The following is a 22,763-nucleotide window of genomic DNA, read 5'->3' as shown; positions in this document are numbered from 1 at the left end:
GGCTAGGGGTTGAATTGGAGCTTGGAGCTGTAGCCGCCGGCTTACACCACAGCCACAGCAACACAGGATCCGAGCTGAGTCTGCGAACAGCACCATAGCTCACGGCAATGCCTGATCCCTAACCCACCGAGTGAGGCCAGGGATCAAACCTGCGTCCTTATGGATACTAGTCAGATTTGTTTCTGATGAGCCACGACGGGAACTGCCACATCTTAATCTTTTTGGACATTTTTCTGAATCCGTTAGCCTCCAGCTAAACCTTAGGATTCTTACATGCTGTGGAGATCTGAGCCTTTCATTAGCAGTTGGATTTCTCCTCTGGAATCTGAAAGATTCCAGTGGAAAGAGAGCTCACCCAGCATCTGGACCCTCCCTGCACATTTGATGCCACTGGGAAAAACTTCAGCGCTGCCTTGTAAGGACAGATGCCAAGGCTTGGCTCTCTCTGGCCAACATGCAGCTATAGCATGAATTCTGCTTCTCCGCTGGGGTTGGGCAAGACCCATAGACCCTGAGATGTGCGAGAGGTGCTACCTGGCTATTGACTGGAGGTTGGAGTTTGAGCTTCAGGATTGATTTGTGAAATGATTAAGGTCCAAAGCCAAAGGACTGGCCCTTTTTGTGTTCTGAAGATGTCACCCTAGTGGAGATGTTCTAGCCAATATCCTGCCTGAGAGAGAGCTAAGGGCGCTAGGGCTTCATCTGCCTGGGGCTGTCAGCATCGCCAGTCCCATCCCTGCCTGGTTTCTGCATCCGAACACGGAGGTGGTGTTGGTTAGGTGAGTGCCAGCTCCCTTCTTGCCCTCGGATCCTCTAGTTATAGCTCTTCAGAGGAAGGACACTTTGCCTGAAATCTTGGTCATTCATTTCCAATAACCTTAGACCAAGGAATTAATTTCCCTTAAAAAGAAAATGCAGTTCTGAACCTACAAGACTCGTGGCTGTGGTGTCTGCCGGTGTTTCAAAACCATTTCCCTGGTGCCTGGAAATGGGAAGCTGCTGCCTCCACGGAGCTGGGTGTGTCAAGGGCCGGGTTCTTGCAGCCCACACTGGAGGTGATTCTGGAGGCTGAGGCCTGATCACCCATGTGGGGTCAGGGCGGCCCCCGGGCGGAGGGACGGAGCAGAAGAGTTCCCAGCCAGTGTTGACTCAGGCACAGTTTATACCGACTTGCCCATTTTTGTCCAGATGAAATGGAATTATGTTAAAAACAACATTGAAGTGGAAAAGAAGTCTTGAAGGATCTGAGTTACTTTATTAAAACACAGCTTTGGGGAGTTCCCATCGTGGCACAGCAGAGACGAATCTGACTAGGTATCATGAGGTTGTGGGTTCGATCCCTGGCCTCACTCAGTGGGTTAAGGATCCGTCGTTGCCATGAGCTGTGGTGTGGGTCGCAGACACGGCTCGGATCTGGCATTGCTGTGGTTGTGATGTAGGTCAGCAGCTGCAGCTCTGATTGGACCCCTAGCCCAGGAACCTTCATATACTGTGGGAGTGGCCCTAAAAGAACAAAAAAGATAAAAAAACCCAAAAAGCAAAAAACCACAGCTTTGATCGTGTTACCCCTCTTAAAAACCTTTGAGAGCTGCCCAGGTCCTGCTGGAGAAACCTCACACTCCTCTGAAGGGCTCCCAAGGGCCTCGTTGGTGCCTAGCCCACCTCTGTACCTCTTCTCCTGATGCTTCCCCTCCCCCAGGATGGCCTGTATGTTTTCCATGTGCCTTGTGCATTATTGTCCTTCTGCCTAGAACATTCTCCCTGCCCTTTTCCTTCTGGCGGACGCCCACACCACCAACCAGAAGTCACCTGCTTCCTTGCTGCCTTCCTGAGCTGCCACTTGGCATATCTGCAGGCAGGCTTCCCCACGGGAGGACATTGGCATCAGCTGTGTGCAGCTCCTCCCTGGCCTGGCATGTGTCTGGCACATAGGTGTCCTGTGCTGGGACTGGGAGGGTGACTTGAGGGATGTGAGGGTGCAGTGGGTGGGCCCAGAACCTGGCCTAGGTCAGGGGGTGCATGAGGTTGGTGAGCTGACGGCCTCCCTTTGAACCTGCTGGTAGAGCGACTGTCGTGGTGGCTTTGCTGTTTCTCTGGGCCTGAGTGAGACCCTGGTGAGGGTGGGAAGGGGATTTAGGGCCTCAAAGCCCAGCACCCGGGCCCCCCCTTACCCTGTGGCGGGAAGCTGGTTTAAAGGTGACAGAGACTTCCCTCCCCATCAGCCCAACCCTTGAAGAAAGATAAACACCAGTTGCCCTTGGCGGACCCTTAGCATCCATGCCTGCATTGTCTGCTGGCTTGGCATGGAGAGGGTATTAGGGAGAACATGTCGGCAGACCGTGAGAGGGGACATCGAGGCTCTAAACTGCAAGCCCCGTTCAGCAGGGCGTTGGTCAGGACAGGCTGTGTCTCTTCCTGTTAGAGGAGGAGGAGGAGTGCTCCCCTGACAGTGACTGCGGGGTGCAGCCGGAACCCCAAAGCAGGCACTTGGGGTCTGTTAACATGAGACACTTAGACCACACATGGTTCTCTACTGCTCAGAAATTCCTTCAGCCTAGGCACGGAGTCTGGCAGGTGGTGTTTTTATGGTGCCTCACGGTGGGACCTGGGCTTCCTCTCAAGGGCCCTCTCAATAGTTATCTGGGGTCTGCACCCACTTAGAGAGAGCCATGGGGGAGCATTCTTCTGCCATGGCTGATGAGGTGGACTTTCTTTCTTAAAAGAGTTTCTTTCTCAAAGTTGTGTCTCCCTGGAGGCTGAGCCCACGCATGGTTGACTCCTTGACTGCTGGTGAACGCGTGGCTTCTGTTGTTTGCAAAATATGTTTCCAGAACATGAAAGCACATGGTATTTCTAAAACCTCCTTTAGGAACCCCTTGACGTGTGTCTTTGTTCTTGGCCTGGAAAATCAGCTCAGAGGAAGCTTGGGTGGTGGGGTGGGTTTGATGTCCTCGGGAGGTATTGGCCTGTTAGGGGAGGGATCTCTTTGGGGATCTGCCTCCGTGGGGCCTGCCCCCTCCTCCTTTCCGTATCCATTCTCCACTTTCCTGTCCACATCTCTGCTCTCCTTCTTCATCCCTCCCCATTAAATCAATAGAGACACCTCCAGTTTCCATTCAGTTATGGGGTTTGGGAGTTCCTGCTGTGGCTCAGCAGACGAACCCATCCAGTATCTATGTGTATGCGGGTTTGATCCCTGGTCCTGCTCAGTGGGTTAAGGATCTGGTGTTGCCTTGAGCTGTAGTGTAGGTCACAGGCACAGCTCAGGTATATCGTTGCTGTGGCTGTGGTGCAGGCGGGCAGCAGTGGCTCCAGTTGGATCTCCAGCCTGGAAACCTCCATGTGCCACACCTGTGGCCCTTAAAAAACAAACAAACCCATGAGGTTTGTGCTCCGGTTGCCTGACCCACTGGGGAGTTGGGAAAAGTGGATTTTAAGGGTAGACCTTGATTGATTGGAGATGCCATCAGGTAAACTACTTTGGAAAATAGTCCAGGTAACACATACAGAACAATATATTTTTAAAATGTAGAACCTGAAGCTATAAAAATGTTAATTTCCTTTTACGTATTAGTTTTACTCTTGGGAATTTATGCTAAGGAAATAATTCTAGAAAGGAAAAGAGCTATATGCACAGAGATATTTATAGCAACATTGTTTAAAATAGCAAAAAACTGTAAATAGCCTGAGTGTTCCACAAGGCTGTGTAATCTGACACCTAGACTCAGTGGAATATTGTGCCATTGTTCAATTGATATGAAGACGATAGGGATTCATGGGAAAATGTTGAAGAATTTTCGTGAAAAGATGGTTTCTGTTTTAGCAGGCGAAATCGCGCAGACACTTGATGAGTGTATGAAAATGGATTACATTGGCTCTGGTATAAATTGGCATAAAGTTCACTTATAATGGAGCATGATGGAGGATAATGTGAGAAAAGAATGCATGCATGTGTGTGTGACTGGGTTACCTTGCTGTTTAGTGGAAAATGGACAGAACACTAAACCAGCTATAATGGAAAAAAAAAATCATTAAAAAAATTGGCATAAGGTAAATGCAAGATTTAGGTGAGGTGGTTATGAATGGAGTGTTTGAAATTACTTTATATATATTATATTTTATATACTTTTATATATTATACAATGTATAGTAATATACTTTATAATACTTGTATAATATACACTTATATTTTATATATTGTATCCTTTTCTTTTAAAAAGACTTAACGTATCAAAGTCTTTGGATCTGAGCGGGAGGGAGGCCAGGGGGAGGGACTCCAAGCCTCTCATCTGTTACCACCTAAAAGAAGGAACTGCTGTGTCTTATCAGCCACCAGCACTGCAGGGGCTGGAGAATTCAGATTGGCTAACTGAGTCTTTTAGGAACCAGAAGCCTGACTTCATAGGCTGGCTAACTGTATAACTTCAGGGTTCCCAGGGTGGACGCTGCCTGGTGCAGGTGATCCCCAAGTGGCCTCAGAGCCCAGGTGATTGCTCACACCTGGGTTTCCAGGGAACCAGCCCAGAGAGCACGTGTGGCCCTGAGGCTCTGGCTCTGAGCCGCCCACTCGCCTTAAGGCTGCCTGGTCCTGCAGGCCCAGCTGCAGAGGGAGGCAGATTCTTTCTTCTGCAGTTCACACAGGCAGGGAGCTGGGAGGGTATGCTTTGCAAACTGACCTCCTGCAGCCCTGCCTGACCCAGATGGAGCCCCAGTGTATTCATGTCTTGGGTGTTTGCAGTGTGGCTTGTCTTTATTAGAGCAGTGAAACTCAGAGTTGCCCTTTAGTGCCAGCCTCATAAAGCGCCCCCCTCCCCCCATGCATCCAGTCTACCTCTGGCTTGGCTCGCTGGGCCCTCTGACCGCTCCCATCTTGCCATGAACTCTGCTGGGACTTGCAGCTGCAGGTGTGGCCTGTGGCCGAGCAGCTGACTGTCTTCTGATCACCTTCTGACCACCTGCTCGTATCTCTGGCATCTCAGAACCTTGGGACGCCTAGTGAACGGCCTTCTGACCCACCACTCCTCTTGGGTTTGCCTCCCCATGTGCAGCCTTTGGTTCTTGGTGGGGGGCACTTCCTTGCACACAGAGTGTCTGTTTGGAGGGCCCATGATCATTCTTTCCCTGTGACTAGCGCAGTCCAGGGCGGGAAGTGGAGACTCCTTGTATTGTTTGGACTCCCGAGGTGGGTGGGAGCGGGAGAGCCCTGGGCAGGTTGGAGCCTGCTAACACAGAAGCCTCCACAACAGAACGTGTGGAGAGATGGATTATCACGAGCATATATCCGCTAAAGCCTGATTCCAGAACTGTCAAAGATTTGGAGTTTGTTGTTCCACGATCAGACTGAAATAGGGCCTTGTAGCTGGAGGTTTGCCAGGGTCAGAGCGAAACTGGAGAGTGTGTTGGCGCCGGGCTGGCCTGGATACTCACAAAGGGTGCTCAGGCCAGGTTCCTGTCTTCCAGAACACGGAGGCTTGGGGGTGGGTTTGGAGGCAGGGGTGAGTGTGAGGGGTATCCATGTGCTTCCCTAGAGTATGGTGTTCATGCCTAGATGTCGTGGTCCCATCCCCACCCCCTCCAGGGACCGGGGGCCACCTCCAACCGGATCATGGCTGGTGGTGTATTAACTGACACAGAATCTAAGTAACAAGCAAGCTGCCTTCCTGAGCCCAGGACCCAGCTATAACTGCTCGTCTCAGTTCCCTAATTTAGAGACCACGTGTGTGCCCCAGGGTTGTCAGCAGCTCAATTTCTTGATGCTTGAAACACATTTCCATAGAAACAATGCTATAAATGGTGGTTGGGTTCCTAGGCTAGCCCGCAAAGAGGACCAGTGTCACCTCTGAAGTTGCTGAAATAAGGTATTAGTAAAATTGAGAGCGCAAATGCAGCAGTAAGAGTTAGCACTCAGGACGTTGGGGGTTAAATGGTGTGGGTTTATTTGTGTAACTTTGATTCTTTCATGAGAGGTGTCTTTCAGGGCTCTCCTGATAAGGGAAGCTCTGGGGCCCTCCCCCTGCCCGCAGTCATAACCCCTCCTCTCCTAGTTTACATTCCTTCTTCCTTCCCTCATCAAGCCTGGGGCCTGAGCCTACCTGTGCCCTGGGACCCGGGCTGGGGTATTTTTATGCTGAGGAAATCCTGTTCAATGGCCTTTATATCGTCCATAGCATCGTCATCGCAACATCATTATTTAACCCACTAGATCCACTTAGCAGAGTAAACAGTACAGCTTAGCAATTTACATTTTTCTGAATTCTCCTCCGATAGCTGCCAGCAATCCTGTGGAAGTTCTAACTTTATGAGTCTACCTCTATGCTTTCTCTCTACTGCCTCTGTCGCCTAGCATGATTTCATCAAATGGTTTCATCAGATTTTTTCTCTATGTCAATCCTTTCATAGTTCATTGTGTTACCATACCGTATTGTTTATATGAATGGATTTCCTCTTGGGGAGTCTTTATACAGGTGCTATGAGCATCTTTTGTAAAAACTCCTTTGTGGTGGCATTTTAAATTGTTTTCATGGGTTCTGGTCCCCTGACCATAATTACCTGGTCAAGTCTGAAACACTTGCCACACAATGCCGAATCAAATTCTAGAAAGATGACAACATTGTAAAGCAACTACACTTTAATACAATTTTTAAAAATGGAAAGAAACCCCCCCACACTAATTCTAGAAAGATTTGAATGGCTTATAATGGCACAGCAATGTATGTGCAGCTGTTTCCTGATGACCCTGCCAGTAGCAGCTTTCTTGTTTATTTACTGATTTTCAGGTTGACTCTGGCCTTAATGGGTCCTTAATGGTGTTCTAATTTGCATATCTTAAACTACTGCTGAGACGGTACATTTTTCCTCCTGATGACTTACCGCTCGTGTTTCCGTCCGTGTCAAACCCTGCTCGTCTTCTGGGGCTGCAGAACCTCCCCACTCACATTTATCTCCTTGAGCCACTTTCCTGTTGGGAAATATGAAGTCCTGCCTTCCTCCGGCCTCCCTCCCTGGGTGGGGCCCCACCCCTTGACCCAGGCTCACTCACCTCCACACCTGCCTGGTTCACCACCGCAGCTGCTCCCTCCATTGCCCGCATGGCTCAGACTGGCTGGCACGGTGGGCATGGGGATGGGAGTGGGAGAGGTTGGGAGGGACAGGCGGGGGGTGGGCTGCGATGGAGGCAGAGGGGAGGTAGGTGCAAAGCAGCACTTGCTTGTCTGAGTGGGTCATAAAGTGACCTCCTTGGAAGAGGGCCGAGCTGGGAGATTCTGGGAGGAGCCACAGGTTGTGAGGGCTGGAGAGGGCGCTGGAGTTCATCCGGTGTAAGGGTCACCCACTCAAAGGCCTGTAGGGAATGGGGGGGGGATCGCAATAGCAGAGGCTGGCTGGTGCAAGAAAGCAGCACAAGAGGGATGATAAACAACCGTGACCCATGGCCCGGGAAGGGGTGGAACCTGCGTGTGCCCCATCGCGGTGCCTCCTGTGGCAGTGCTGTTTCCTTTAGAAGGCCATGCCCTTTGTGCTGCTGCTTGGCTGCACCCCCAAGAAGGAGGGAGTGTGGCCAGTGTTCCAGTTTTTTTCGTGGCAAACTAGAAACTCTGATTTTTAGCTTAAATCTCCTGATGTAAATAAACATTGACAATAAATGTAATTCTATTAAAATAAAACACATTCATTGAGTCAAATACGCTATATCTGGGAGTGAGAATGGCTTGTGCGTCTCCAGTCTGTGACCCCTCATTATTTGACTTTTTTACTGGGCAAACGCAGGCCCAGAGAGGCATCCTCGTACAGCAGAGAAGGACCCAGAGAGCCCAGTGGTCAAATTCCACCTGTCTGACTTTGGAAGAGCTGTTTAACTTTTTTTTTTTTTTTGTCTTTTTAGAGCTGCACCCACGGCATATGGAAGTCCACAGGGTAGTGGTTGAATCAGTTACAGCTGCTGCCCTATGCCACAGCCACAGCAACTCAGGATCCAAGCCTAATCTGCGACCTATACCACAGCTTATGGGAACGCTGAATCCCCAACCCCCTGAGCGAGGCCAGGGATCGAGCCGGCATCGTCATGGATGCCAGTCGGATTCATTTCCGCTGAGCCACAACAGGAACTCCGGATTAAGCTCTTTGAACTTCAGCTTCCTTGTCTATCAAATGAGGGTGATGGCTTCCTCTCAGGGTGCTGGGTAGATCCACTGGGCTTACATTGTGTCAGGCTTAGTTGGTGCTCAATAAACGTGTTCCTAGGTCTTGTGTGGGATCATCCAGAAAATGAGCAAGAATTAGTCTTAGATCTTTGTTCTCCTGGCTCCCAGTCCAAAGCTTGTCTTACATCACCTTGCTTTCATGGGGCTTTCCCTAGGTGTCCAGACACAGGGGTCCTATGATCCCTGGGGAACCGCAGTTCACTTTATGAGAACTTGCCCGACAGCTCCAGAGCTCAAGACTTAAGCTCTGTGGACTTTGCCCTGAAGTCTCCAGAACCCAGGAGATCTCAGGAGGAGTAACAGTAGCAGTAGTAATAGTAATAGCAATCATGATGAAAATAATATACACCATTGAACCAGAGAAGCCTGTGATTATAAAATGACCATTCTTTTGGAGCTCCCTCTGTGGCAAAACAGGATCGGCTGCATCTTGGGAGAGCTGGAATGTGGGTTTGATTCCCGGCCCAGCACAATGAGTTAAGCATCCAGCATTGCTTCGTTTGAGGCTGCGGCTTGGATCCCTGGCCCCAGAGCTCCATATGCCGCGGGGTGGCCAAAAAAACCCCCCAAGAACCCAACACCATTATTTTATGCACAGCTATGAAAGTTGCTCCTGATTAAACCATAATGTGCTCTCAATTGTCAGGTGTATCCTGATTTCAGAGCTAGTAAAATGGGGGAGGGAATGTGCATCTTAGAATGAAAAAAAATGAAATAGTAAGGAAAGCAGTGATAATCGTTACATTTTATGGCTTACCTCAGCTTTTCACAAACATTATTTTATGCATGCGTTTATCAACAAGCATTAACTCAGCACTCACCATGGTCAGGAGCTTACAAGGTGACTAAGATCTAGGCTGTGCCCTTTAACTCCACGGCGCAGGAAGCAGCGCTAGGACAGTGTGTAGGAGATGGAGTCAAGGTAAACAGAGGAGGCCATGGGAATAAAAGAGAGTGTTCTGATCTTTAGGGACAGAGACCGAGACAGTTTGGGGTGCCTGGGATTGATTTAGGACCTCTTCTCAGGAGGAAGGGAATGAGGGAAGCCGATTTGGATTGAGGAAGCAGCTATGCCAGGAAGAATGTGTTGCAGCTGGAGCTAGCTTCAGCCAGCTCCCTCAGGGAGCCCTGCAATGTGAATTGCCCCACTGCAGATTTATCCTCCCTGGAGGCAAAGGGGTGCTGGCCTTTTGGACCCCCTCCTCTGCAACCCTCCCACTCAGTCATTGGCTGCAGTGCTCTCTCCCAGCAAAGGTGATCTCTGAGGAGGGGTCAGCTGTGAGCCCTTAGCAGCCGACACTCACAGTAGCTGGGACACGCTGCACCAGACTGTTAAGGAGCCCTGAGAGGGCTCCCGCAGTGTACACTCCAGTGGCCATTCTCTGCCTGGAGGAGTCAAGGGAGGCTTCTTGGAAGAATCACCATTAAGCTCAAATCAAGACCAGGGTGTGTGTTTAATTTAACTTTGGACGAAAGTGAAGGGGGGAGGAGCATATGTGAGAAAGCAAGCATATTGGGAACTTCGGGCTGTTTGGCTGTGTGGGCCTTGGGCTGGAAAGTAGAGCAGAGCTGGATCATTCCAGAAGTGTAAGCGCCGTACAGTCTGGCTAACAGTGTCAGCTTTTGCAGTAGCTGAGGGGAGCTATTGAAAAGGGCTGTGATCACTCTGGTGTCAGTGTAGATGGTTAAGTGTGCAAGACTAGAAAATCAGTTGGGAGATGAGAAAAAATGGTAGCCAACATTTATAAACGACTTACTATACACCAGATGCCTTTTTTTGTTTTGTTGTGTTTTGGGTCATTTGTTTGTTTGTTTGTCTGTTTTGGCCACTCCTGTGGCATATGGAAGTTCCCCGGGCCAGGGATCCAAACTATGCCACAGCAGTGACCTGGGCTGCTGCAGTGACAACATCAAATACTTAACCTGTTGTGCCACAAGGGGACCCCAGACACTGTTTAAGTTCTTACGTATCATTCCCCATTTTGCACATGAGAAAATCAAGTGGGGAGTTCCTGTTGGGGCTCAGTGGTAGCAAACCTGACCCGTATCCATGGGGACTTGGGTTCCATCCCTGACCCCACTCAGTGGGTTAAGGATCTGACATTGCTGTGAGCTGTGGTCTAGGCCTGTGGCTACACTGCAGCTCTGATTCAACCCTAGCCTGGGAACGTCCGTATGCTGCAGGTGCAGCCCTAAAAAGACAAAAAAAAAAAAAAAAATCAAGTGGTTGAATAACTTGCTCAAGGTCATCCAGCTGGTGTGAGCCAAGATTTGGACTCAAGTCTCAGCCTGTGCTCTTAACCTGTACATTCCCCTAAATGTGAAGTTTGCATTCTAGTTCAAGATGCAGCATTTGTATTCGTTCTCATTTACAAAATACTGCGTTAAAGCATGCTCAGTGCACATACTCGCTCTCGGAGGTCTAAGTTCCTCCCGGTGCACAGACACAAGGTAGGACAGCCGACCTTCAGAGAACAACCAGAGAAGGAGTGTGTCGGGGGCTAGTTCTGCAGGGGATGTGGGGCTTGCAGAAAAGAGGTCTTTGGGAAGCTGACAGCTCTGGTTCTGTGAAGAAAGGGAGTTTCTGTCCCCGTGGCCCTGCTGGCCTGCCCTCCCTGGCGGCCACACCTGTTCTGTCCTTCTCTCTATACCCAGCCAGACGTCTCTCCCAGAGTGACAGCAGCAACTGGGGACATCTGCAGAATCTCCCTCTCAGGCTTGACAAAGGCACTCAGAACCTGGCCCAGGCCTGTGAGAGAGGGAGGTGGAGGCGGGGTAGGTGGCGGGGGGTGGGTGGGCACTGGATGGGGACAGCTGTGGGCTGCTGTGGCAGGCGTGGCCCTGCCCCGGAACAGGTGAGGTAAATGTGAACTGGGGCGGAGGCCCCCTGGGCTTTCAAGGGTGAAAGAGAAGACAGTGTGGGACTTAACGAGAAGACAGGGTGGGACCTCTCAGGACACGGTGGCTTAACTTCATGGCTGGGGTTATAAGCTCCCTGCTCCCTCGGAAAGGACGTGGTAAAAAGGGGTGAAGAGAAGACTCAGGTGTCAAAGGAGTGTCCCTGTTCAGGATGGGTGGGCGCACTGAGGAGAAGCTTGGTGGGAAGGACACAAAGGGCGGGAACTGTGCAGAAGCCTGGAGAGACACCGGGATGGGTCCCTGAGTCAGTTTTGGATGGAGCCCAGCAGAGGGTCACCCTGAGGTTAGTGGGGGTGGATCTGGGGTTTTTTTGGCTTTTTTGTTTGTTTGTTTGTTTTAGAGGAAAAAGAATATTGACTGGGTTAAGTTCTTGAAAGGGAGAAGCCAGGTTTGGGAGAAAGGGATATAGACTAAAACAGTTAAAAAAAAAAAAAAAAAAAAAAAGTAACCTCTTATAGGCACATAGCATGATACAGTTATAAGGTAGTTTTTTGTGTTTGTGATTCTCCAAAGTCCCTAGAAGGTAGGCATTCTTTTATTGTTTGTGCAGCAAATAATTACATGCATCCCTTAGGGACCCAAAACATGAGAACGTGTCAACTTTCCTAAGATCACACTGTGGATGGGCTTCAGGCAGGTAGGACCCAAACTCAGTCCTGGTTCCCTGTTCTTTCTACAACCTTCTCTTTCTTCTGTCGTAACTGTACGTAATGAGGTCTGAGAGGTAATACTTGTATTCTGAAAAGGGAAATGACAACAGGGACACAGGGAACATAAGAGACGTAAAGAACCCAGCACTGTGGCCTTCTGATTTCCTCAAAGGTCTTTGTACCCCCAGTTCCCCACATTCCTGCAAAGGTTGGTTATTCACTTGAGCAACCATGTGTGCTCGCCTTGATGAAAAGGCCTGACAGAGAAAGGACAGTGGAAAAAGGACAAAAAAGTAGGCATAGAGTTTGGGGTGAAGAAAATGTCTTTTTTTTTTTTTTAAAGGATCACACAGGTGGCATATGGAGGTTCCCAGGCCAGGGGTCAAATTGGAGCTGCAGCTGCTGGCCTACACCAGAGCCACAGCAACAGGGGATCCAAGCCATGTCTGTGACCTACACTACAGCTCACGGCAACACTGGATCCTTAACCCACTAAGCAAGGCCAGGAATCGAACCCTCATCCTCATGGATACTAGTCAGATTTGTTTCCATGGCGCCACAACGGGAACTCTGAAAATGCCTCTTAAATATGAATGATGGAAGCAGAACATTAATAGAGGCAGGTGGTTGGGGGTGAGAATCTGGCTTCCTTGGAAACTCTTTTCTCCTTTTAATAACAGCTTTATTGGGATATAATTCACATACCACAAAATTCACCCTTGGAAGCTTCTCTCTCTCTCTTTTTTTTTTCTCCTAAAATGTCATTTGATTGTCTTTTGGTTGCTTTCAAAAAAGACTTAGAAAAGAACTTTTGGGAGCCTGAATTGAGCCCTTCTTTCCTCTGCAATTCTATTTTTTTAAAATTAAAGTTGAGGTACGGTGTTGTGTCAATTTCTGCTGTACAGCAAGGGGACCCCGTCACACGTGTATATATACATTCCTCTTCTTATATTATCTTCCGTCATGGTCTATCCCAAGAGCGTCAGCCTTGGAAGCTTCTTAATGGTCTCAGTTTGTCCCAGAAGTGACACTGGTGATGACCGCTCAGGGCAGTGAGGGATCAGTCTGAGCGGAGTCCAGAGAGCTGATGTGGTTCTGGCAAGCCTCTCTAATGGCTTCTTCTGCCATCACTGGGACCTAGGGTTTGGAATCCTGTCTAGGGTTCTTTGCTTCCTGGAGCGCTTCTCAGCCATCACTTGCTGGGAACGGGAGCTCTGTACGCCTCTCTTTCCTCCAGTTTGTAAAGAAGCTTGATGGTACAGAAATGCTCGCTGTGTTCTTAAGGTCCCTGGACCACCACTTTTTTTTTTCCCCTTCCCCTTCCCCAAAGATCACCCTTCTTAGCTGCCGCTGTAGGAAGAGCTGGAGCTTCTAAAACCAAAACTTTCACTTCACACGTCAGTGATTCTGCACTGTCATATCTGCAGCAAAACTGACCTCCAGGGCTTTCCCGGAAGAGCTGCAGCTTTCTTTACACATCCTCATCTGCCTGCCTTTGGGAGGGAGACTTCTCCTGCCAGGCACAGGCCATCTGGGACCATCTTGGGCCCTCCTCCCGGACACAGGCACATGCCCCTTCTCCTCCCTGCTTTCTTTGTGAGGTGACCTGCATTTGGAAGTCTGAATTGGGGTGAAAACATGTGCTGCCCCAGCAGGGCTGTTCCAGGTCACCAACTTCAGGTTCTCATGCATCCTGCCATCTACCTCTGCTCCCTGTGCTGCTTCCTGGGCCTGGCCCAGCAGCCCAGCGTGGGACAGGGAGGAAGTCCTGACAGGACAAGGCTGAGGAGTGCCCTTTGGAGTGGCTCCCTCTTGTTCCCTGGAGACCAGGCCCTGGCTCCATGGCGGCAGGTTCTTCGAGGAATGTGCTCCCCAGCCGAGGCTCTGCTTGGTGGGGAACTTCCCTGGGCTGGTCTGCACTGGCTCTCTGGGGGCTGGCTCTGGGCCTGGGGGAGGTCAGGACACCTGCAGGTCTGCAGAGGAAACTGGCAGCAGTGGCAGTGGAGACCAAATGGCTTGGCTTTTGCTTCCCTCACTTGGATGAGGTGTCAGTGGGAGAAACAAAACAAAACAAAACAAAACAAATAGAGAAAACAAAAAGGCTTTATACTGAGCCTCTGCCAAGAGGCCCGAGAAAGTCTAGCCTCTACTTAGGGGCCTGCATGCCTAAGCACCCCAGTCCCTCAGCTGCTCACTGCCTTCCTCTGGGGGAATTGGGAAGAGGAACAGAGAGGGGGAAAAAACTATAGGCTTGCCTTGTGATCGTGTGCAAGTCACACCACCTCTCTGAACCTCAGTGTTCTCATCCATAAAATGAGCAGGCCGAAACGCCCTCACACGCAGGGTTGCTAAGAAGGCTGTGTGTGGGGACATGCTTTCAGAATTGTCAGGAACAATACTGTCAGAGCAGATGCTAAATCCAAGTGTCTGGGCTTTTTTTTGTGGGTTTCCCTGGCTCCCCCCCTTCATTTTTTACTATGACGGAATCATGGATTTTAAACTGGTAGGAATTTTAAGAGGTCATCCGGTCCAGTTCCCTGGCATAATTATCTTTATTTTGCCTATACTAAGACTAAGTTGTCATTACTGTGACATGTCTGTCATACCATGCAGACCATGATGCAAATAATTCCTTTTCCCCCTGGGTAAGGTGTGAGCTCCAGATACACACAGGTGCCCCTGCCAGCAAAGGGGTGGAAGAGGACAGGAAGGTCATACCCCTTAGGAGCAAGTGTGGTTATTCCAAGGTTTCTAGTCAGAAAGTATCAGCATTGGCTCTGTTATCCCCTGGAGGCCGGGGGAGGGGCTTGGTGGAGAAAGTCCTTGCCTGGCGGGCTCAGAGGGACTGAGAGAATTACATTCTGCTGCCCCTCTCTTTCCCCCTGAGAAAGCAGGGCGTGCACCTGCTTCTCAGGACTGGCCACAGGGGAAAAGCAGGTGCCAGGACACAGTATAGTGTCCAGTAGCTTTTCCTTCAAAGAAAAATCTCCATCTGACTCATCTCTTTGGGAGAAACAAAAAGGAGCCAGAAAAAAAGGGCTCCCTGCTCAGGACTTTTCTTTTGGCTCCTGGAGCCTCATTGTTTCGGGGGTGGGGTGGAGGGTGGGCAGCAAGAACCTCCTGAATAGCAGAAATGTTTCCCATCTTCCCGCCAGTTGAGGAGGCATCAGGGATGGTAGGGAAGGCAGGGGAAAGAGAGATATGCAGTGAAAAGCTGCCCAGCTCTGGCCTCAGTCTCCAGGATTAAACCCAGGAGCTTTCAACACCAAAGTAATTGAGATATGGGTCTTTTATAGGGGCTGAGACCAGTTTCTCAATAACCTTTACACCACTAGGACGCTGATAAGCCAAAAAGTGAAACTTGGGGAGACGGTTAATAAAGTGCCTTGGCGAGGACGGTGCATGCTTTGCCGTATCCCAAACCAGAGTTTTCTTTGTGGAAGAAAGCGACTTGTGTCCTCCCCAACATCACACACATACTTTCCTGGCAGGCCCGATGGGTTTCCAAACATTTCGTCACCGTCTCCTCCTGACCTTGGTGTGAAAGGGACGAGCCGCGTGGCCTGACGGTTCCAGCAAAGCCGTCCGGGGCGCCGGCCGGGGCTGGGGGAGGGTGGCGACTGACTCGGGAGTGGAGGTGAGGTCTGCTGGAAATCCCCAGCCCCGACAGCCGCCGGAGGTTTAAAGACGCCTTCCCGAGCCTTATTTGGTCGCAGGAAGTGGGCGGCGCCGGGCCTGCTGGCTGAGAGGCCGACCCGAGACAGTTGTGCTGATGAAGTGGTAGAGCTGGTTCCTGCTCGCCGCGGTGCCGCGCGCGCCGGCCGGCCGCTGGGCGCTCCGCGCTCCCAGCCCTGAGTTGTGCAATCCTTTGTAGCACGCCAGAGTCCTCCTCCTTCGCTGTTGCCTCTCGCTCTCTCTCTCTCTTTTTTTTTCAAGCTGTGAGCTCAACCGATGAGTCAGAGCAGTGCAATCCTGACACTGCATCGCAGGACTGGGGGTGACACGGAGGGAGGGAGAGCGATCGCGAGGCGGACACCACGGGCGCGGGGTGCGCCGAGGCTCCTGCGCCGCGAGCGAGGGGTGACAGCCCGCGCGTCCCGCCCGGGCCCTGCCAGCAAACTTCCCAGCCTTAGGAGGCGCGGGCTGGCGGAAGCCGTGCGAGCGCCGCGGGGAGGCGGCGGCGCCTGTTTGTTTTTAAAATCGGGAGTGCGTGCAGTCGGCTGGAGCCTGGGAGGCGATCGAAGGCGGCGGCTCACGGCGGAAGGGGAACAAACCGATGGCGGAGCTCGGGCACGAGCGGGGTAAGTGGGGCTGCCGAGCCGGCGACCGAGGCCTGCACGCGGCTCGGCGCTGAGCCTTCCCTGGCGGCGGCGACCAAGGGACCCCGGGCTGCGCGCAAGCAGTGGCGGCTGGGTGCGCGGGCTGCAGCTCTGCAGGCGCGGCCCGGAGCGGGGGCGCGCGGCTCTGGGGAGCGCGGCGCGACAACTTCTGCGGCCGGGGCGGCCGTGGGAGCCGTGCGTGTGTGCGTGTGTTTGCCGCCCTGCCACCCGCCCCTCGGAGGCCCGCACCCGCGGGCCGCAGCTGCGTGTGCAGCGCCAACCCGCCGTGTTTGTGCAGCTACGCAGCTCGCGCGCGGCTCCCGCCCACCCGGGCGCGGCCCCGGCAGGAAAACCCTCCCTAGCCGCCGGGCCCGCGGCCGCGGTCGCGGCTCTGGAATACGACTGCTCCTCCTCCGCCTGAGCAAAATGTGGTGTCCTCAGAGACCCGCTTGCGTGACAGAGCCCAGGGCCGCGAGGCGCGGGAGGGGCTCACGAGCTGCGGGAATTAGGCACGGGATCCCCTTTGCCTTCCCATGTGCACGGGAACGTGGACGTGGAAACTCTGCGTCGGGAGTTTGGGGAACAGAGATGTAGGGGTGGCAGACAAGCGGAGCTAGTGCGGCAGAGGCCTAAGCTGGAGCGTTTTGGGCAGGCGGGCTGGCCTGATCCCGCGCCCCCGGGCGCTGCCGACTCCTGGCGCACCTCAGACCTCTCATCCCCTCGTCCGCTCCGCACCGCCTCGGCCTGCGGAGCTCTCCCGGCCGCCTTTCCTTGTGCTGCCGCCTTTCCTTGTGCTGCATTTGGTAGCGCCTGTGCGGAACTCGGGAGCCCAGGTTTTGTCTGGACCCTGCATACAAGCTGGCTTGATCATACTCCTTCCAACTCACACGTCCTGGACCGTGCGCACCGGGTTGCACCTCTAGCCATCCTAGCCCCTTTCCACACACACACCCCCCCCCCCCCCCCCCCGCCAGCTTCAGGATAGGGGCCTGGGGCTGTCAAGCCTCAGGAAGGCAGACCTGGAGGACTGGATATTCCATCCCAGCCTCCAGAGTGAGCTGCTGGAAGGATGAAAAGGGGAAGTTACTTGCCCCCACTTAAAACTTTGTTGGTCACAACTTTGGTGACTACTTCCTGCTTCCATTGCCCCACCTGGGACCTGTGTGCCATCCTTGCTCAGGGGAGGATGGGATAGGGAGAGCTGGCTGCTGGCCGACCCTGGGTGACTGTAGAGGCCTGCTTGGCACGTGTTGTGCAGGGGATCCCTGTTAGCAGTTGTGGCTGGGGGGGGAGGGGAGGTCCGGCTCGTCCCAGTAGGGGGAGTCTGGCCTGGTGGTAGCCTGGAGGTCTGGCCTCTTCCAGGCCCTGCAGCTTCAGGGTTGAGACTGGAGGCCTGGTGAGGGTGGAAGAGCCATAGCTCTAAGGAGAAGCCTCTCCTCCCTGTGGGGCCCCCACTGAGGGAAGGAAACCACCAGGATTGTTCCAGAACCTCTTGGGGATGGTGAGGCACGTGTCCCTTTAGCATCAGAGAAATGCACCCGTTTCACAGGCCATTGGACAGCTTCAGGATGAAGGGGAAGGGAGACTCCGTCCCAGGTTGGAAATTTATGGGTCCTCTTTTTCCTCCTGCTCTGGACAGTGAATGGTAGGGGTGTAAACATTCAACTACTGTGATAAACCATCTCATTGCATGGCTCTGACTCAGTCTCCACTGTAAGTGGATTGGTCTCTGGGAGGTTACTCTGGTCTGAGTAGCTCCCAAGGGGACAGGGAGCCAAGAACCTGGAGGGTCCCTACACTCCCCCTGGCTTTGTCAGCCCCTCACCCCACCCTAAGAAAGAGTACCCTGGAGTGCCCATGGGGATGAGAGTTCAACTTTTAAATGTGGGATTTAAAAATAGCTCCAGTGTTTAGCCCTGTAGGCTGCTGCTTTTAACAAATGAAGAAAAGAGACAATATATAGTCACAGATTTCAGCTGAAGGCTGCAGAACTCAGGGGAGGGCTGCCCAGTGGCTTCTGAGCTCTTGAGTAGAAGGACTGGGGGAGTGGACACACGGGGCAGTGTCCTGGAAGGGGCTTGGGCCCAGTCCAGCAATCTTTGGCCTTGATAGCCCCTCTCCTGCAGTTGGGTCTCCCAGAAGTCAACCTTGCTCATGGCCACCAGTGGCTGGGAGCTTCCTGCTTATCCTTCTAATCCTGTTTCAAAGGGCATTTCTTTGGAGAAGACTTAGCCTTATGCAGTCATTCGTGTACATACTGTAGTGCGGTGGTTAAAACATAAACTGGGAGCTAGAGTCTCTGTACCTTCTGCATAGAGTTGTGGTGAGGATTTTGTGAGTTACTATGAATATATCAAATCCTGAAGGCACATTTTCAGTATGATTGTAGCCTCTAGTATATCCCCTGTGTTATTCCCACGGTGTCCAGTATCTAGTAGGTGTTTAATATGTATTAGTTGAGCAAGGAGTGCCTGTCATGGCTCAGAGGAAATGAATGACTAGCATCCATGAGGACGAAGGTTTGATCCTTTGGCCTTGCTCAGTGGGTTGACGAGCTGGCGTTGCCATGAACAGTGGTGTGGGTTGCAGATGCGGCTTGGATCCTACGTTGTTGTGGCTGTGGTGTAGACCGGCAGCTACAGCTCCAATTTGACCCCTAGCCTGGGAACCTCCATATGCCTTGGGTGTGGCCCTAAAAAAAAAAAAAAAAAAAAGGAGTTCCCGTCGTGGTGCAGTGGTTCACGAATCCGACTAGGAACCATGAGGTTGCGGGTTCGATCCCTGGCCTTGTTCAGTGGTTTAAGGACCCGGCATTGCTGTGAGCTGTGGTGTAGGTTGCAGACGCGGCTCGGATCCCACATTGCTGTGGCTGTGGCGTAGGCCGGTGGCTACAGCTCTGATTTGACCCCTAGCCTGGGAACCTCCATATGCCACAGGAGCGGCCCTAGAAAAAGACAAAAAAAAAAAAAAAGGGGTTGGTTCATGTGCTGGTGAACCCAGTCTCTTGGCACTGCCCTATGACTGGCATTCTGGAGAGTGTGTCCCAGTAATCCTGCCCCCAGCTGGACCTCAGGGTGAAACAGTTTGGAGCTTCCTGCCTGGGAATCTGCTAACCTGGGCATTTCCTTTAACCAGGCCAATTGGCACCCTTCCTGCTTGTGTGTGTGCATTAGTGTAGAAGCAGCCTGGGGGCTCCCGTCTTCCCTGACATCCCAGAGGCTGCAGGAAATGCATCCAGGGGTCGAGTTCTGTTGGAAGAGTAGCTTCCGCACAGGATCGCTCTGTGTGTGGCTGAACTAAAACTCCACGAGCTGTATGGGAGCTGGGTGGAGTGTGCTGAAATCCCCAGTTCTTACTTACGGGATCTGCATTTGCATTCGAAGCAGCATTCAGGATACCCTGAGACTGTGAGCTCATTTTATGAATCAGAAGCATTACAGCATAACATTGGTGTTGGAAACTGCTATTTGGAATCCGGATCACCCTCCCTCCACCCCAAACACACGTTCACTTACAGGGGCTCTTACAGTCACACAGGAACAATAATAGTTATGGGGCCTCAATTCAGATTCCAGAGCCATCAAGCAAAACTTGTCCACACCTACTTCCGCCCCCACACTCAGAACATCATTCCTGGATGGTGTGTGGACAATAACTTAGGCAGTGAGTCTAAAGGAAGCCTGGTGGGTGCACAGGAACCAGGCCTGGGCAGACCTGGGTTTGTACTCCAGCTTCCCCACTTGCCGTGTGGCTTTGGCATTGGTTATTTCCTGAGCCTCAGTTTCCCTGCCTATATAATGGGAATGATAATAATTCCTCATAGGATTGCTGCGAAGGTTAAATAAGACTCTGCATGCAAAACGACTGGCACATAGTAGGTGCTCAACAGATGACGACTAGCATTTTACAGGTTCCTACCATGCCCAGCTCCTGTTTGCCTTTTGCCCCTTCCAGGGAAGAGGAAATAAAGGGGGCATCTCTTTTGTGGTCGGAGGGCACTGGGGCTTGTGTAAATGAAGCTCATCTCAAACCCCCTAAGCCCTGGGCACATCTGTGTGATATGCCCCAGCCTAGATCAGCCCAGACCCTGGTGCCCGTGAATTTTTGCAAGAGATCTGTCCCTGCAGCCAAGGGTTAAGGGCTCAACTTCCCAGAGCTCAGATTGTGCTCTCAGGAACCTATCTGCCCAGGCCTTAGGCAGAACTGCTCACGTGAGTGGGAGGAAGTCAGCTTTCTCAGCCAAGGAAAAAGTCCCCTTGTCTTCGCTTCACCTGCAGCCTCCCAGTATGACCTCAAAGGAGGTCTGGGTGGAGCCTGGGGTGGGAGCTGCTCCTAGGAGCACTTTGGCTCTTTTCCCAATTGAAGTAGCAGGGGCCGGGTGGGGGGCACCAAGATAGTATCTAAGAAGAAAGTTGCCACATGTAAGAAGAGAGCTGGGCTTTTGCTAGAGTGAGGGTCTGGGGCTCCCTGACTGACTGGACTTGCTGGCTGTGCTTTGCTGGGCCGGTGGGGAGGAGGGGGGCTGGAGGCCTGGGGCGGCCCTGGCCGGGGTGCTTGATCTTGCTCTTCCTGGAACACAGCCCGGTGCTGTGGCCAGCTGGGGAGGGTGCTCCCTGTTCCCTCCGCCTTTCTCTCCAGCCACAGGGAGCTCCCGGTGAGTGTTATTTTCCAGGCAACACTTCTTCCACCAGGAGTCCTGGGGAGGGGGAGCAGAGCAGCAGGGGCAGGTTTGCTGAGGCCCAAGCTTGGAGAGAGGCAAGTCCACCAGGCTGGCAGCCAGAAGGGGGTTCCCTTCGGAGGCCCCCCATCTTCTCTGGGGAAATGGGGTCCAGAGGGGAGGAAAAATAGTGAGGGATTTCGAGTCCCAGGTTTTTCCAGCAGCTGGGCAGATGGAGGCCCCGGTCTGGCCTGCTGTTGCCAGAATTTGCCAGTTCCTTGGAGGGGAAGGCCCTGGAGCTCAGAAGGGAGCTGAGAAGCGGGTGTGAGTGATAACTCGAGATCCCCAGTGTGCGTGGAGGCTGCTCTCCCCGCTGCCTCCTCCCAGTCTGCTGGCAGCTCCTGCAGCCGGTACCCGGCTGGCCTCAGCTCCCTCCCTGACTTTGTTTTGTCTGACCTCCCCCGCTGGCCCTGGGTCATGGTCCTGGGCTCCCCGGCTCCCAGGAGTCATCCCAGAGCTGGAGAACGCTTTGGAACCTCTAGTCCAACTCCTTCACTTTCAAATGGGGAAGCTGAGAGGCATCGGGTTCCTTGAGGTTCCATCTACTGTACCCACTTTCGCCTCAGAAGCCAGGAGAGAAGAGCTGCTCCTGTGTCCTGCCCCTGGTCCCTGCCCCTCCCAATTTGGAAACAGGGAGGGCCACTTCAGTGCAGGAAGAACCCAGAGCAATACTGTCTCAGCTCCTGGGTGTGGCCCAGTCTTCAGCTGGCTCCATAGTTATTTATTTGTCTGTGTGTGTGTGTGCAAGTGAGTTTTCTGCGGTTGGGAGACTGGATCTGTCTGAAAGCAGAAGTACCCATGCTCTGTGGGCTGTGCAGCCTGCAGCTTGGACCGTACAGGGACAGTCGGGAGAGGAAGACAGGGGGCAGAGGCCCCTCTGCCTGGTGGCTGCTGGTGCTCTTTTGTCCCTGCACAGTGCTCGCAAACACTGTGAGCGTTAACAGTGTAAACAGTCTTCCCATGTTGCTAGCAGCTGCCTTTCCCTGCTGGCTTTGGGCAGAAGAGCTGCCAAAAATAACCAGGCGGGCACTTCCACTTGTGGGACATTCACTGTGGTGGCTTCGGGGCAGACTTACTTGCCCCCTTCAGGCTCTGGTGCCTCTGGTGTCCCTGCTCGTGGCCACCCTCTCACCAGCCCCCCTCAGGTGATGGCACTTTCTCTTTTATTGCTCTGAGAATGAGCCCAGGAGGGTGGAGGCTCCATTATGGGCTTGGAAGCCCTGCCAGGTTCTATCTGGAGACTCTTGTCCCACCATGTCCCTGCAGGCCCTGCTGGCACAGCTGGGTCCAGGGGAGGCCTGTGCTGAGTGTGCTCCTCCTGGGGCCCCAGGCCAGATGCCCTGCGTGCCTGCAGAGCCCGGCGCTGTTGCTGGGACTCCTCGTCTCCGTGTCCTGTTCCTGCCTGGCTGTGGAACTGAAAGAGACCATTTCATTCCCTGCCAGATGTTGGAGACTGATAATGATCTGTCCCCTGCCCAGCAAGGGAGAAATGAAATCGTATTTATTGAGCCCTGTAGATCAACGATAATAGAAAAAATAGAAATCTTTTTAAAACATGTATTGAGCCCTTACCTTGTGGCAGGCGTGTATATATATGCATACACGCATCTCATTTAAGCACACAACTGTGAGATGAAGATATTGTGCCTATTCACTGGTAGGAGAACTGAGGCCCACAGAAAGGCAAGTGATTGGAGAAGCCGGGATGCATTCCGTTCGACCCTGAAAACCCTGTCTTTTTACTGTGCAGCTCCTACACTTCTCCAGGCTGTTTTTGTGTACACAGGGAACGATGCCTTGACTCTTGGAATGATGTGTTGATGGTAGGAATTCAGGCACCATGAGAATGGCTGATAGGGGAGATATTTTGGGCTGGGGTGGGGAAGACCCCTCCGAGGCCTCCCTCTCCAAACACTTTACAGGGTAGCCAGAAGCCCAGCCTGAGCCACAGGGCCCTGCT

At 52.5% G+C, this 22,763-nt stretch overlaps 1 protein-coding gene across 8 annotated transcripts in view; it reads left to right on the top strand.

Annotated features, from left to right (window-relative positions):
* MIDEAS (mitotic deacetylase associated SANT domain protein) overlaps positions 1–22,763 on the top strand; it is a 72,038-nt gene that overhangs the window by 12,498 nt on the left and 36,777 nt on the right. For 2 of the 8 annotated variants that reach the window (XM_084969688.1, XM_084969686.1), the window contains exon 1: positions 15,742–16,068. The exons of 5 other annotated variants lie outside the window; for them this stretch is intronic. The gene's annotated coding sequence lies outside the window, so the exon portion shown is untranslated. Of the gene's footprint in view, positions 1–15,741; positions 16,069–22,763 lie in introns of those variants that run through there. One more of the 8 variants, XR_014811103.1, reaches the window with a different exon arrangement.

Source organism: Sus scrofa, chromosome 7 (assembly GCF_054392235.1).
Source record: "Sus scrofa isolate SSC_HxYL_T2T_F1_AM1 chromosome 7, Sscrofa_HxYL_maternal_Yorkshire_Landrace_v2.0, whole genome shotgun sequence".
Taxonomy (NCBI): domain Eukaryota; kingdom Metazoa; phylum Chordata; class Mammalia; order Artiodactyla; family Suidae; genus Sus; species Sus scrofa.
This window is presented reverse-complemented; position numbering and strand designations above follow the sequence as displayed.